At 38.1% G+C, this 15,987-nt stretch overlaps 1 pseudogene; it reads right to left on the bottom strand.

The window, feature by feature from the left end:
• Positions 1-4,920: 4,920 nt before the first annotated feature.
• LOC102841655 lies at positions 4,921-6,936 on the bottom strand (annotated as a pseudogene).
• Between the last annotated feature and the right edge of the window lie 9,051 nt (positions 6,937-15,987).

The following is a 15,987-nucleotide window of genomic DNA, read 5'->3' as shown; positions in this document are numbered from 1 at the left end:
AGTGAATCTTTCAATAACGAAAGTCGAGGCTTGAATTTTTTCTTCAGTTCCCCCAGCTTGAGAAATACTGACCGTGTTCTTCCCTTTTGGTTTTCTAATTCTCTGCTATTAGAGAGATGCAAATCAAAACAACAATGAGATATTATCTCACACCAGCAATCACAGCAAAAATAAAAAAAGTAGAGGACAATAAATGCTGGCGAGGATGCAGAGAGACTGGGACCCTCCTGCATTGCTGGTGGGATTGAAAAAATGGTCCAATCACTCTGGAAAGCAATATGGCACTTCCACAGAAGGTTGGAAATAGGAATACCTTATGATCCAGCAATTCTTCTACTTGGTATTTACCCACAAGAAGTATGAGCCATAACACGAGTAGATAGATGCACACTAATGTTCATAGTAGTACTATTTACAATAGCAAAAGGATGAAGACAGCCAAAGTGCCCATCAACTGATGAATGGATAACAAACTGTGGTACATACGCACAATGGAATACTATGCTACCTTGAAGAACAACAAGGAAGCTGCAAGCCACTGCATAACTTGGATGAACCTTGAGGGCATTATGCTGAATGAAATTAGTCAGTCACAAAAGGAGAAATACTGCATAGGACCATTATTGTAGAAGATTAAGAAAAAGAACCCACCATAAAAGGGGTGGGGGGTTATATATATGTATATATATATTTGCTGATCACCGGGATGTATGGGATGAGATGAGGAGAGGGAGGGAGGGGAAGATAGAGCACAGGGTAGGGAATAGACACAGGATAGCTTGGGTGGTGGGTAAGGGGACAATACACAAGAAGGGGGAGGAGAAGGGAACAACAATGCAGATGGGAGAACAGTTAGACAGGGTTGCATGGGCTAAGTGGGTCAGAGGTAAATGATGTATGCACAACCTTGGAATAACAGGAGTCTGGGATACAGGGATCGAGGCATGGTTTGAATGGGTAAAAGAGGGGAATAATGTTAAGATGCTTGCCTGTCTTCTGAATCTTTGTTTCCCTTGCCTACCATTGTAAAATAGACACTTGAGGGAGCAAGAAAGGAATAGCCAGAAATATCACAATAGAAAGCTTATAAGTCCATTTTCAGCCTATAACTGATTGGAATACCTTAAAGGGGGCTAGAAGTTGCCCAGTGAAAGAGGCTTCCTGTGGAGCCTTTGCATTGCATAAGATCATAGGTGGAATCTTGAACCCCATACAGAATCTTCTGAGGTAGGGAATTTCCACTTGAGAGGACAACTGACCAGCCTGGAGAGGCTAGAAAAATAGAAGATATTTCGTGAAAGGAACAACGGCAGGAAAAATAAAAAACAATGGCGGCAGTCTGATTGACCACTAAAAGAATAAGCAAGCTGTTGGCCTGGGAGCCATCAAGGCAAGTGGTCGGGTCCCCTCAGAGCAAACTCTCTTCCAAGACTAAGACTCAAGGCAAATACACTAGTAGGCATATGGTCTGGCTGGTGACCACATTGGTCATCGATGAGAAGTGTGGGAAAAAAACAGCAATGAAGTTGTGAGCTAAGTCCAACCATGTTCAATAGAGTCGTGTGAACCTATTTCAACGAGGATTGAAACCTCCTTGGCCAGCATTATGAGCAAGACCCGGGGAGTCCTGGGCCCAGAGGCAGTGATATAGCCACAGAGGTCTAGAGCAGAGAGTGAAGCATCCAGCTGATATGAAGTAAGGGAAGTAGCACAAGAACACTCATACTTGCAGATAGTACCCAGTAGACCTGGCTTCGATGGCTGGATGATCAGAACTCCACTAGAAGAAGAAAGAAGAGGATACAAAAAGTAACCCACTACAATTTGATGAACTTTACCTATACTTATGGATGTAGTAGCTCAAAACAATGAATAAATCTTTACAACAAGGATCATTTCCACCCCCTCAGTACACAGGGTTGATAGGGATGGGCAACTTAGACATTGGCTACCCAAAGTGTGGGGGGGGGAGGGGGGGCAACAAAGGTAAGAAGTGACTGGCTTACAAGCTTTGAAGAGGGAGCCTAGTTCCAGAGGGGGAGGGTGAAGGTAGAATCTGCACTGAGTGGTTCCCAATCTGTTGGGACTGGGCTGATGAAAAGAGATGGGGATAAGACTCTTGTAGTAAAATAGTGAATGATTGCTATCAGGACTGATTGTGAAGGTTGGAAATGTAAAGGTAAATGTTTTGTAACAAAAGGAGGGGAGTGATTGATTTTGCAGTCCAGGAGCAGAGGTCCCTGGGACCATCAAGGGAGAAGAGCGGAGTGTGGGAATCTACCCAGAGAAGCAGTGACACCAGAAATGGAGGCAGAGATGATAATGTGGACAGATGGAGTGGCTGGGGACTCTGGACTCAGGGTGGGAGAGGTGTTGTGTGCTGACAGCCAGGGGCAGGCCTGTGGGGTGTACCCTCTGGTTGTTTGATGATACATGCAGGGGATTGTAATCATTGCAATGAAATGAAATGTGATAGGTTGAATGTAAAGCTAGTGTTCTACCATCTAAACTCACATAATTCATAGTAAAAACTTAAAAAAAAAAAAAAGGATGTACATGAAGGCAAATAAGACGAATAGCAACATACGCCATGTACTGGGTATTTTTCTGTAGGGTTCTCATTGGTCACAAACACCAGTGTAGAAGTTATCATATTTTTACAAGAAAACTAAAATGAGGAGATAATGGATAATTGGCCATGTCATTTAATCAATGTGAGACTTCAAATTCACATGTGCCTGAATTTAAGGCCTGAGATTTCTCTATCATAAAATAGATACTCATATACTATATTGTTGTTAAGTACGGTGGAGTCAGTTCCAACTCATAGTGACCTTGCACAGGGTTTCTGAGGCTGTAAATCTTTACAAGTGCAGAAAGCCTCATTTTTCTCCTGCCAAACAGCTGGTAGTTTTGAACTGCTGACCTTGAGGTTAGCAGCAGGCTAACCGGTATGCTACCAGAGCTCCTTACTCATAGACTATAGAATATACAAATACATATGCACATTGGGCAGACATGACACAAAACAATTCTGATATAGCAGGTTATACATATATCATGCATATATCATGCATATCTCCTTACATTTTCAGAAGTGAATTTCTACCATAGTCACTCTCTGAAAATGTTAATTTGATTATATTTGCATAATAAAGGCATATGATATTTTTAAGAACTAATAGACTGAGCTTGGTAGCACATGACAATGAAAAAATAAACTATTGTAACTGCATTTCCTCTGGGACAGTTCACAACTAGGCCTGAGTGTGTTAGAATTACTTGTAGCTAGTCTGAACCAATGTAAATCCCACCACACCAGAGCTAAGCAAAGGTCTCAGCAGTGGGCTGCATTTGAAGCTGCCATAGATCAAGCAGTGGTTGTTCTTCCAGTGGGAACCATGGTCCTTGCATGTCCAGGCACTGTGGTGTTGCACCAACATGAAGTCAGGTAGCAGAACAGTACAGGTGCAGGTATAGGCATGTACTGCCCTGGGTCTGTGAGATCACCATGTGGCCATTCTGATTAATTTCATCCTTGTGAGGGAAGCATGACCCCTTCTGATCTCATGTATCTCATGCCTGCCCCATGGACTGGAGATTCAAACATCCCAAACACATCAACCCGTTACCAGTATGCTTGTCTTTTCAGTCTGAGATATGCAGATCAATGCACCCCTTGGACTGAGGCTGACCACCCTAGGAAAGGCCTGTTTCCAAGGTCAGAAAAGTCATTTCTTCATTAGAGAAAGCAGTTTTCCCATCAGAGAAGGAATCATGCCAGGAGAGGGACTGCTTTAGAAACTTGAGGGTAGGCTGGTGAGGGTCTGCTTCTCAGAATCAAACCTCCACATCAACCAACACGAAGATTTAACATTAATCCATTGGAAAGAAAAAAATGAATTTGATGTCACTGACATGCTAAAAATAAGGATATAGCATGCTAATGAAAATAACATATGAGAGTTGTACAATATGCAAAACCATTGTAAGAATTAAACAAACCAGTCAGTGCTTTGTTCCATTGTGCATATGGTCGCTATGAGTCAGAGTCAACTCGACAGCACCTAGAAACAACAATTGATTTTAAGAGCTAAAATGTTTAATAGAAACCCAAAGGCAAGTGTGTATGTCTCTATTTATTCGTCTGGTAGATTTAAACCACCAAGCTTATGGTTAGCAGTCCAGTGCTTACAGTCCCATGATGATTTAACTAACTACTAGTTAGTAGGAGTTCTGATGTGACACTGTAGGATAAGCACTGAGCTGCTAACCACAAAGTCTGTGTTTCAAACCCACCAACCGATCCATGGAAACCCTATACATTGTTGCTATCAGTAGAATTTTACTCAATGGCACTTAACAAAGACAACAACAGCTAGTTACTAATTTCTTTGTAATTTAAATATTATAAATAATATAAACTTTATGGGAATAAACTACTTTTGTCTTTTGTATGAAGAGCTCTATCTTCTGCAATTCAGAGAATCATCTTTGCTTGAATCTATTTTAATTTATTTTATTTTATTATTTTACACCTGGAAGAGTTCTTTATCTCTGTACAAGACAAACTATTCAAGTTTTAAAGCAACCCAATGGCCTGATTCCCTGAATCTCCTTCTGCTGCTTCCACTCCTGAGCTCCAGGAGGGAGCGAGGCTCCACTGGGTGGAAGATTAAACAGCCCCTCCGTATCTCTTTATAACCAACATAAATGCAGTAGGATGGGTTGAGTTAAGGACTGATGGTTTGGTTTGGTGGGACTAGGGCAGGTTCATAGACATATGTACTGAACTCTTGGAATTTGTGAATCATCTACTCCTCAGCACATGGTTGTCCTCCCAGGATTAACAACTGCCAGCCAGTCCTAAGTACCATCGAGGGAGCCTTCCATTCTAGAGTATCTGTTTTCCATGAAATCTTAGTGAGGCTCAGGTGGGGACACTTCTACTTCTGTACTCCAAGTCCCAGTTCACAGGCTCTTTATTTTCATTCAGGGATTTCACTGCATGGTTTCCAACATCTTCATTGTAGCCATAATGATTGCTGGCTTCAGTATTGGAATCTGATGTTGTCTTCTCATTGTTTGTGTTCAACAATGGTACTGTTGGCCTGAACATTTCCACTGGCATCTGTTTAACCTTGGATTTCTTTAGAGAATAGTATCTGGTCCCAGCAACCAAGGTGGCAATTATCACCCCAGTGACAATCACTGCAATAAGTCCTTTCTTCTATGGGGCAAGAAAGACTCTGTCAGCATATTGCTTCCGGGGATGGCTCTGGCAACGTTGGTTGGCTCTGTTGCTGGCTGTGCAAGTAATACTGTCCTTCCTGCTCCTTGTTAGCCTTTGCTTTTTGTCAAGTTTCCTGAGTGATAATTGAAGAGGTATAATAGAAGGGCTTGTTCTCATTTTCTCAATAAAACTTATAGGTCATTGGCCTCTACCTTTCATCCACAGAGCACTGAAGCTTAATGGTCTCCCCAAACTCCACTTTCTTATTCAACAGGATAGTTAGCATATTACCTTGACCCTCAGGATCTCTCTGATTATTTTGGTGTGGGAGTATCAATTATCTGCCACACAATATCTTTTGTTGGATTATTTTAGAATACTACAGGATAGTTTGAGCTCTTTTGCAATCTCCCTAAAACTGTATTTGCTTTTAAAAGCTGGTAAGAAATAGGTGGAGCTCCATTTAATAAATTGTAATGGACTGTCCTTTTATCACCTCAGATCTGGTGCCATGAAAAATCCTGATCTGGGAGAGTGACCTGGATCTTGTTACTCTTCTTGATTGCATTGTCAATACATGCAATGCAAGCGTATGTCTTGCTGCCCTCATCACACTCATACTTCCTTTCTGGATGGTGAAGTTGGCCAGCGAGGATGCTGGGATGGTGCACCATATGTTTAGACTTTTGCCCTCATCCAGAAGTGTGGTGGAAGATTTCAAGTTTGGTTTGGAAAAAAAAGTTCTGTCATGTTTACCACGATGCTGCTGACATTCGATATCTAGCTGGCTTCCACTTTGCAGGTATAGTTGTCATTGTGCTCCACCATGGCCATCACCAAGTACATGGTTTCACTGCCATGCCTGTTATAAGCCACAGTCATTGTGCTTTTTTGGATTATGATTTCGGGAAATGGCTGGGTCAGGTATGGCACTTGAATGGTACACTTAATGTGGAGTGGATCTCCGTCTGTGATCAATCCTGCATGACTGGTGTGGAACTTGGGAATAGAGCAGATTCCCTCATAGTGACCAGTTCACTCCTGGTGAATCCTGAGGACTCCATCTGAAATCCAATAAGGATCATAGCTTGTCAGCAGAATATTAAAATATGGTCCTACTCCTCAATTGGGAATTCTAACGTCACAAAATTTTGATTCTGTGAATTCTTCATTCTTGCTTGTTTGATAGTTTTTGTTTATAATAAAAACTTTTTTATTTTGAAAATTATTAGAGACTTTTCCTCTTTGACAGAGTAATTGTTTCAACCCCACATTCTGTCACCTTCTTCTTGTCCAGCGTCACCCTGGGATTGGGTACTCCTTTCACCAACACTTTGTACTCCACAGTGGTGTTTTCCTTACTATTCAGAATCACAGTGTCTTTGTATTTCCCCAAGTCATAAGCCTGGGCTTGGAGAATAAAAACTCTCCATAGTTTCTGTGGAGGAGACATTGTAGAACATCACATCATCCGTGTAGAAGAGTACCAGGTGCTGGGGTCTGATGGACGTGGTGGTGCTGATATCTATGATGCACTGGAGCAGCAGGTTCTGTCCATTCCGCACCATCCATGTAAGCAGGCTCTCCATGCAGATGCTGTTGATGATGAACAAGTTTTCTTTATCCTCAAGGCTTGAACAGAGCAAAAGTGTCAGCAGGACTCCAAGCTACATCTTGCCCCAGTGGGACCACGTCATCTGCATCCTAAGAGCGTCACTTGCCTGGACAGGTATTTCTACTTTCTGGCCATGCCTCAGGGGCAGAAGACACATTCCACAGATGAGAAATCTGACCTGTGAAAAGTAGAAACAGCTCTGGTAACTTCTCATGGCACCTGCAGAGTCACTGGTTGGGGTTCTGGTCAGGTAATGGCAGCCATTGCTGGAAACAAGATGCTTGAATCTTTTAAAATGTAAATAGTGTTGCTATTTCCAAACCAAAAGTTTTTAAATTAACCTTTTCCATGTAATATTGTTCCATGGTAACACAGAAAAGAAAAGGAAAATCGAAATTGCTTTATCCACATTCACTACAAAACACCCCTAAAACTCATCATTTTCAAAAAGGATTGATCATTATTTAAATATTAACAATAATTTTACAATGCTATTGGATGCTCCTGATTTTATTCTCAGAATGAGTTTAGCCTCAGGGTTTATCCTCCAACCACACCAATTTGGAAAATTATAATGAAGTGTCATAACTAATTATCGAGGGGATGAAGCAAAATCCTATGGCATATTTAACAGAAATGGCAGCAACTTGTTAAACCATGGGATCTTAGTAATGCAGTGGCAAAACACTGGCTATTAACCAGAATATCAGTAGTTCAAATCCACTAACTTGGGAGAAAGATGTGGCAGTCTGTTTCCACTAAGATTTACAGCCTTGGAAGCTCTATGTCTACAGTCTACTCAATCCTGTAGGGCAGCTATGCATTGGAATCAACACAAATGGCAATGGGTTTTGTCAAATCCAAAGCATAAATAAGTATGCATGATTTAAAGTATGTTTATTATTGGCTTCAGGTAAATGGAGTTTTGGTTGTAAGTCTCCCTTCATTGTAAGCTTCTAAGAAAACCTCTCTTGAAGTAGCTTAGAAGAAGAAAGAAGAGGTTATCTGCTCCCATAAGGACTTACATCCTAGAAATCCTATGCAGGGTTTCTATGAATTGGAACAGACTCGACGGCACAGAATTATGTTTATCAGTTGTCTTCAACTCAGTTCTAATTCATGATGACTTTATGTGTGTCAGTATGGAATTGTACTTCATTGGTGTTCCATGGCTGAATTTTTGAAAGTGGATTGCTAGACCTTTCTTCTGAGACCCCTTTGGGAAGACTTGAACCACCAACTTTCAAGTTAGCAGCTGAGCACATCAACTGTTTGCACCACTCAGGCACACCTCTAAATATATTTGGCTTCCTCAACTTTAAGGGATAAAAATTGGAAAATTGCTATGTGCCTGAGCTTTGCTGGAAGCTTCTTCAAATCACCCCATTTTAAATATGAAAAAACAAAAATGCAGAAAGTTCAAATTAACTAAACTGAAATAAAGTCAATGTTGTTGTTCAGTGTCATCCAGTCAGTTTCAATTTATAGATACTCTGTAAAGTGTTTCTGAGGAGCAGCTGGTAAGTTTGAACCACTGACCTTGAGGTTCAAATCAACCTTTCAGTCCAGTGTATTATCCTGCAGTGACCAGGACTCCATGAAGACAGTAAGTCCTGCTTATTTCCTGAGCAATTTGCTCTGGAAAGGAAGAAAAAATGTAGGCAAAAGCTCTTGGAAAAAAACAATTTTAAGTATATTAATATGTAAAAGTGTATTTCTATTAAGAAGTAAAATGATCTCAAATGGCAGAAGGAAAGTTTTAAGATAGATTTTTTAATGATATTGAAATATGCTTTGAGGAAAGGGATATGGGAATTTCTAAAAAGAAAACTATTGAAATTTCTTTCTTGGTGCAGGTTAAGCACTAGCTGAAGACAAGTTGAACTATATAACTTGCTGAAATTTCCCTTAGCCTAAAGTCTTTGAAATTTAACCCTGGAGTTTTCAGACTGCAAAGCTTTTTCCTTCACTTATTGATCTATTCGGAAAACATTTGTTGAGCATGTATTATATGCAGTTCAAGCTCATCAGCAGCTCCTCAGAAACACTATACAGGGTCGCTATGGGTCAGAACCAACTTGATTGCACTTACCAACAACAAGGTACAATGCTAAACAATAGGGGATACAATGATGACTAGAATATTTACACTATAAGGCCTGTGACTTGCAGACCTCCCATAGAGAATGAGACTACCACTAGGATAAGAAGATGTGAAATAGTGAAGTAGATACAATTGTCTTTATTGAGCTTTCACTAGTCAGTTTGTAGCTTCCAGATGCCCCACCTTTATTCTCTGCTCTTCTTTTTTGCCCCACATAGGCCTGGACTGGGTGGCAGTGCCATTTGCTTTCATCTCTCTCATTTTCCCACTTCTCATTCCCCAATATAATGATCCAATTTAGGAGGCGCTCACAGCCCAATTCTTGCCAAATATTTGTCATTGTTATAGTGCCTTCAAGTCAGTTCTGGACTCATATAGACCTACTACAGGGTTTCCAAGGAGCAGCTGGTAGGTTTGAACTGCTGACCTTATGGTTCACAGTCCAGTGCTTATCCTACAACATCACACCATTCATAACTATTTATCTGAGAAGAGAATGTTACATTCTAAACTAAGGATGATGTTTATTAATACAAATGAATTGATGTTGTTGTTAAGTACCATGGAGTAGGTTCCGACTCATAGTGACCCTGCACAGGGTTACCAAGGCTGTAAATCTTTACAGAAGCAAAAAGCCTCATCTTTCTCCAGTGGAATGGCTGGTAATTTCAAACTGCCAACCTTGAGGTTAATAGCCTTATTCGTAACCACTACAGTTATCTAATAGTAAATAGAAATTAAGACAAAGAGAAAACATATTAATTCCAATGTGGGAGAAGCATTGATGAGAAGCATTAATTCTTGATACTTTTTAGCTCACACCACTATAAAGCCAGACGTTCATTTATTGCCTATATATGACAAGCACTGGACTGTGAACTATTAGGTCTGTGGTTCAAGCCCGCCAGCTGCTTCAAGGGAGGAAAATGAGGCTTTCAGTTCCCACAAAGATATAAAGCCTCAGAAACCCTACACAGAGTCAGAGCTGTTAGAGTTCTGAACTGACTAGATATCAATTAACAACAACACGACATTCCTCAGGATGGCAAAATCAAGTGCCGAAATCCTGAGACTCTGCAGAGTATCTGCTTAAGCATCTCATACCAGATTCCTACAGCATCATTGAATGAATGTCACCATTTTGATACTCTATAGATTTCTGCTTCTTGGTATGGCAATATGTGTTAATGTGTTGGACTGCAAAGTCAGTTTGAAGTGCAATGTTGGCAGTTCAAGCTCACCAGCTGCTCCTTGGATACCCTATACAGGGTCACTATGGGTCAGAACCCACTCAATGCCACTCAACAACTATAGCGTTTTACTTTAGGGATTCTAAAATGTGTATGTTTCCATAATTTAAGTTGAAGTTATACCAGGGGAAACAAAATGTATGGAGCAATAAAAAAAGGTGTTGTTGAAATTCTTTTCACCCCTTGCCTCGTCAACTACCACCCAATTCAAACTACACATAGACACAGTCTAGGTCTATACTGTGTGAATGACAAGTAAAAAATGCAATCAGACATCTGGATGTTTCCAAGTATCCAAGTGTTTGGCATTATGTAGACAAATACATGGATGACTGCCAGACTATAAAAAGGCTGGAGATGGTTTATGAAGACGCCTTCTCATTATCCAAAGTATTCCACAAAGGGCAAAATATCTTTACCCCAGCTTTCCTGTGGAGACTATGTAAAAAGTGATTTGGGGGAAAGATAAAGAAGGTTTGTCTTCCTGTGTAGTATCAGATACTGGCCCAGAATAAATGCTTTTGGCTAGTCCTATAGGTAAAATTAGATGCTTCTAAATCTCAACGTCTGGCATTTCTCCATTGTAGCTGACCTCATGATACTGTATTCCCTGAAAGGCATTTCTTTCCTTCCTAAGCTTTCCCTATTAGACAGGCAAATGTAAAAGTCCTGCAAACAGAGATTTCTTAAAAGCAAAGACAAGTATAAAGCATTAGTTCATTCACATTAATTTTTTTAATTTCCACATTTGGATGAAATTAACCCTATTTACAGCATAAAACTGACAAGCAGAGACAGACTTAGAACACTCCATTAATCTTAGTTTGTTAGATTGGGGCATACACCAGCCAAAAACTAGAAATTTGATTAGATGGTCCCATGCATTAGCTATCTCACTGGGATGGCATTTTAAAATACTTTCCAGATATACAAAGTCATGTCCATTTTTTTTTCCCCCTAGGGATGCATGGGTTAGCAAAAAAAAAAAAAAAAAAAAAAACCCAAAACATACAAAAAAGTTCCTTAAATTGCACTTTGGAAACAAATTGATTCTTCTCTTAGCAATTTTTCATTATAAATAATAGTCTTGAACTTTGATTTGTGGTAACCTTTCAGTTATATTTTATTTTGCCCTAATTCTCTGGATCTGTCAGGATTCAGTATAGTTTTTTCCAGTGTCAGTTTCATAATAATTTTCAACATTATATAATACTCTAGGGTTTTCAGGAAATCCTTCTGATGGACATGAATCCAACTGGAGTCATTTTGAAATGGATAGTCAATTTATTGGATTAGCTGATAAGGGTGATGAAAATCTCTTCTAATCGTGTGGATAACTTTAATGAATCAGAAAGGCTTTTTCATCCATCTCTAACTTATTGACGTCTTTGTAAATCTCACAGAATAACTAACTGGTACATTTTATGTTCCTTTCTTCTTTTGTGACTTTTAAACAGCTTAGCAAAATGTTCATGGAGAAAACTGTGTATAACAGCACAAATGCTTCAATTCAGAAGTTAACGCAACTCCCATGCTCACTAAGGTCTACCAACCAAGTTGAAATCAGTAGGACACCAAAAATAATCTATTTTAGATTCTCTGAGACCAGAAAAATAAGTTGTAATGCACAAGGGCATTTTCTCCTGAAGGTTTCACCTGAGATTTCTATCTCTTCTCTCATCTCCACATTAAGCAAAAAGAATAGAAGTGTGTCCTGAGGCAAAGCAAGGCCTTTTCCTCTAAACTTCTGAATAGTGTCACAGTTGGTGAATGCAGCAGATTTAACAGAGTGACTTACAACAGATATATTCACCTGAGAATTGTTTCAGCTCCTCAGCAAAATGGCTGGGCAGTTAAAGGCATATGTTCTTTTTTTTTTTTGCTATTTTGTTCTTTAATGGATACTCATTTGGAAATTCCTACAAGTGCTACCATTAATAAAACTATTATCAATTTCTCTTCAATTTGTAATCAAGTTAAGATCCATTTCCTTTTTTCTCCTTTAGAAGCCTAGAATAAGCTCATTTGTTGCCTAAGAAACTTCTGTTATGGCCTAAGTAGCTCATACATAACATGCAACTTCAGAATTCATAATAGGTATCTATGTTCATTTCAAATGAGAACTAGGAGACAAAAATCTAAGCTTTCCTAGGTGTCAGGTCATGACACAAACTATATGGCCCATCAAGGGGTCTATAAGGACTTCACCTTGTATATTAGTGTCTCATTCAGCTCCTACTCAATGACAAAGTCACCAAATACCAGACTAAAGCAGATGACTATTTTTAATCACAAAAGGTGTAGAACTATTCTCTTGTAATACAAAAACATCCATCAATCATATGACATTTTGAACATATGTCATTCTAAAATTCACAAAGTTTTAAGGTTAGCTCCTTTTAAGCATTAAATTCTTTTCTTAGCATTTACATTTCAGAAAATAAACTTAATCATGCCAGAAAGCACATGTTTTAAATTTGCAAATGCCTATAAAAATTGGCTGTGTGAATTTTTATAAGGAAATCATAAATTTATATTACTTTTATGTTTATTATTCTTTCCATCTGTACTTAGCCAAAACCTTTATATTTTGATAATACCAATTCATTATACTATTTTCATTTTTAAATATAGGTTTTAGGATTGAATTTTTACTTGATTCCCTGGTTCAGACATCTTCATGTCTTATCTGAAAGAAGCTACTTGAACTTTAGCTGAGAAGTTTCACATATTCTCCTCATCTCAAGTGCAGTCTCCAGAGAATAATTTCCTGTGGGAAGTAACTGTAGGAGTATCTCCATTGTTCTATGGAAAAGTAAGAACAGCTGCAAAATTTTAAGAATAACCTATATAGAAGAATGTCAAACTAAGGGCAGTCTTACCTCTCCTCTAACTAAGTACAGCTATCCTTCTCAAAGCACTTACTTAAGGGAATTTGTTAACTAAGGTGATGTCTCAAAACAGAGCAGCTGCCTCTAAACAGAAATTCATTAGTACTTTTCTCAGTACAATGGAAAATATTGTAAAATAACATTTATCAAGTCTGGGTTATAATGATTAATGATGTGTACATATTTCCTCTTCTTTCATTTGTTAAGTCAGTAATCACTTTGCAAACCTACAATATCTTCAGGATTCTCTGTTTAGGGCATTATTATGTGAAAGCGTTGCTTGTCCACTGTCTTGAATGGAGACAAGTTAGAAAATCTAGGCAAAAGAAGAAAAACAAAAATATCCGCCATTGAGTCAATTCTGACACATAGATGTGTGCCAGAGTAGAACTTTGCACCATAACTTTTTCAACGACTGATTGGTCGGAACTAGATTACCTTGCTTGGTCTTTCTGCTGACGTAAATTTGAACTTCCAACCTTTTAGTTAACAGATGAGAGGTTAACCATTTGCACCACCCAGAGACTCCAGAAAATAAACACTTATGTATTATTACAGTTATTTTACCAATATGTAAAATAAAAATTTTTAAACCATGACATCAATTATAATATATACAATTTCTGATTTTTTTTTCATTTGTGGTTATTCATACAAAAATGAAAAGGCTATATATAATTTTTTTTTTAATATTTAAACATGCAATGACGCAATCTTTGTTTAAACAAGTATTATTTTGTACTTGGTTAATTGTTAAATCACAACTAAATTACACGGCTGGGAATTTCTAAATTGTACTCAGAATTTTGAATACTCTATTAGGAGAACATCTGTAAATACTCTAATACATGAGCTCACTTGAAAATAGTCATATTGGTATTTCAAATAATTACTCCAGAATTTTCTTTAAAAAATCATTTTGAAATCAGACAGCATAGGCGTCAAAATTAACAACTATGGAAATGAGGTCATTACACATTTCTTTTTTTATTTTGGACCTTTTTTGGGGGGGTTATATTTATATTGTCATTTCTTTTATACAGTTAAAGAAGCAGATGATTCTAACCACCATACTCTGTACTTAACAGCATTATCAGAGTGAAAGTCAGACTTGTATTTCTGCTTAGTAGTGAGTATCTTCCCAGCAATGAAAGTACAGGAATGACAAATGTCAAAATAATGGTAAGAATCGAGGATTTTGCAGTTAAAAAATAATTCCTGGAATTCAACAGAAATACTCTGGAAATGTTCTAAAAAGAAATCAAAAGTTTATATTGCACAGTATTTACATTATTATTCCACAGAATGTCCATTTCACAGTTTCCAATGAACAAAATTTGATCTACTTTGAACTTATTGCAACTGAAACAGACCAAAAAGATTATTAGAAACTTATGTGAGATACATTATAATTACTATTTTGTCTTGATTGATATCTTATACTATGGAAGAGGAACAAAGAGATATGTGAAAATAATGAGTAAGAATAAAAGGGGAGTTTGGAAGAAAGTTCATACAAAATTTAAATGTGAACAATACACCTAACCAAAGAGCAATGCAACTAAGGAACTAAGTGTTTGTGTTAGAATCGCACTATATTTAAGGAGAGGCCAGATTTTTCTGAACATATTACTTTAGGGCAATGACTAAGAGATTTGATAATTATTTGTACTGTATAATTTTAATCAGGTTCACAGAGATATGTTTTCTGAACACATGGAATCCAGTCACATTGAAAAGTTTTCTTTGGTCTTCCCAGGACCAAAATTAAACACTTTCAGCAAATAAGTCCAAAGAAAGAGTGAAAATACTTTCAATAGTCCTGTGGAGCTAGTTTTGAACATTATAACTATAGTTTAAATTTAGAAATACAATTTAGGAATTTAAGAACTAATTTTCTATATTCTTCACAGTGCTTAATGGGAAGCAAACAGGAAACCCTCAAACACTCTTTGACTTCCTGCTGTTTAACACTTAAGAGTGCTTCAGACAAACGAAGAAAAAGTTGAGTAGGTTATAGATAAACATTAAAGGATGTGATCACTAATTTGACATCAATATTTGGAAAACAAAACTTTTTAAAAAAAGCATTTTTGTGGCAAAAGGTAACATCAAAGTCAATATCAAAATTTAAAAAAAACATATATTGTAAAGATTGATGGTTTACTGTTTTCAGAGAAAATCTCTTTCATTCAAGAAAAATATATATTCAAATGATTAAGTGTCAGTGTTCAAGTTCTAAATGGCATGTCTAAATTAAACTATGAAATTGTAACCAAGTACTAGCAATTTAAAATGGTACTTGTATTGATAATTATTTAAATAAAATACTTAATATTAAAGGATACATAAGAGGATGAGGTGAAGAAGGGCAAGAAAGAGAAAAGAGGATATTGTTGTTGTTAGGTGCCATCAAATCAGTACCGACTCATTGCAACCCTATGCAAAACAGAGCAAAACACTGCCCTGTCCTGGGCCAACCTCACAATTGTTGCCACTCTTGAACTCATTGATGCTGCCACATTGCCAACCCATCTCGCTGGGGATCTTCCTCTTTATCTGACCCTCCACCTTACCAAATATGATATCCTTCTCCAGTGACTGGTTCCTCCTGACAATATGTCCGAAGTATGAGGGATGAAGTTTGGCCATCCTGGCCTCCAAGGAGCACTCTGGCTGCACTTCTTCCAACACAGATCTGTTGGTTCTTTTGGCAGCCCATGGCACTTCCAATATTCTCCTCCAACACTATAACTCAAAAGCATCAATTATTCTGCAGTCTTCCTTATTCACTGTGCAGCTTTTGCATGCATATGAGGTTATTGAAAATACCATGCCTTGGGTAAGGTGCACCTTAGTCCTCAAGCTGATATCTTTGCTCTTCAACACTTTAA

Source organism: Chrysochloris asiatica, unplaced genomic scaffold, assembly GCF_000296735.1.
Source record: "Chrysochloris asiatica unplaced genomic scaffold, ChrAsi1.0 scaffold00189, whole genome shotgun sequence".
NCBI classification, from domain to species: Eukaryota; Metazoa; Chordata; class Mammalia; order Afrosoricida; family Chrysochloridae; genus Chrysochloris; species Chrysochloris asiatica.
The sequence above is the reverse complement of the archived record's forward strand: the minus strand, read 5'-3'. Positions and strand labels throughout refer to the sequence as shown.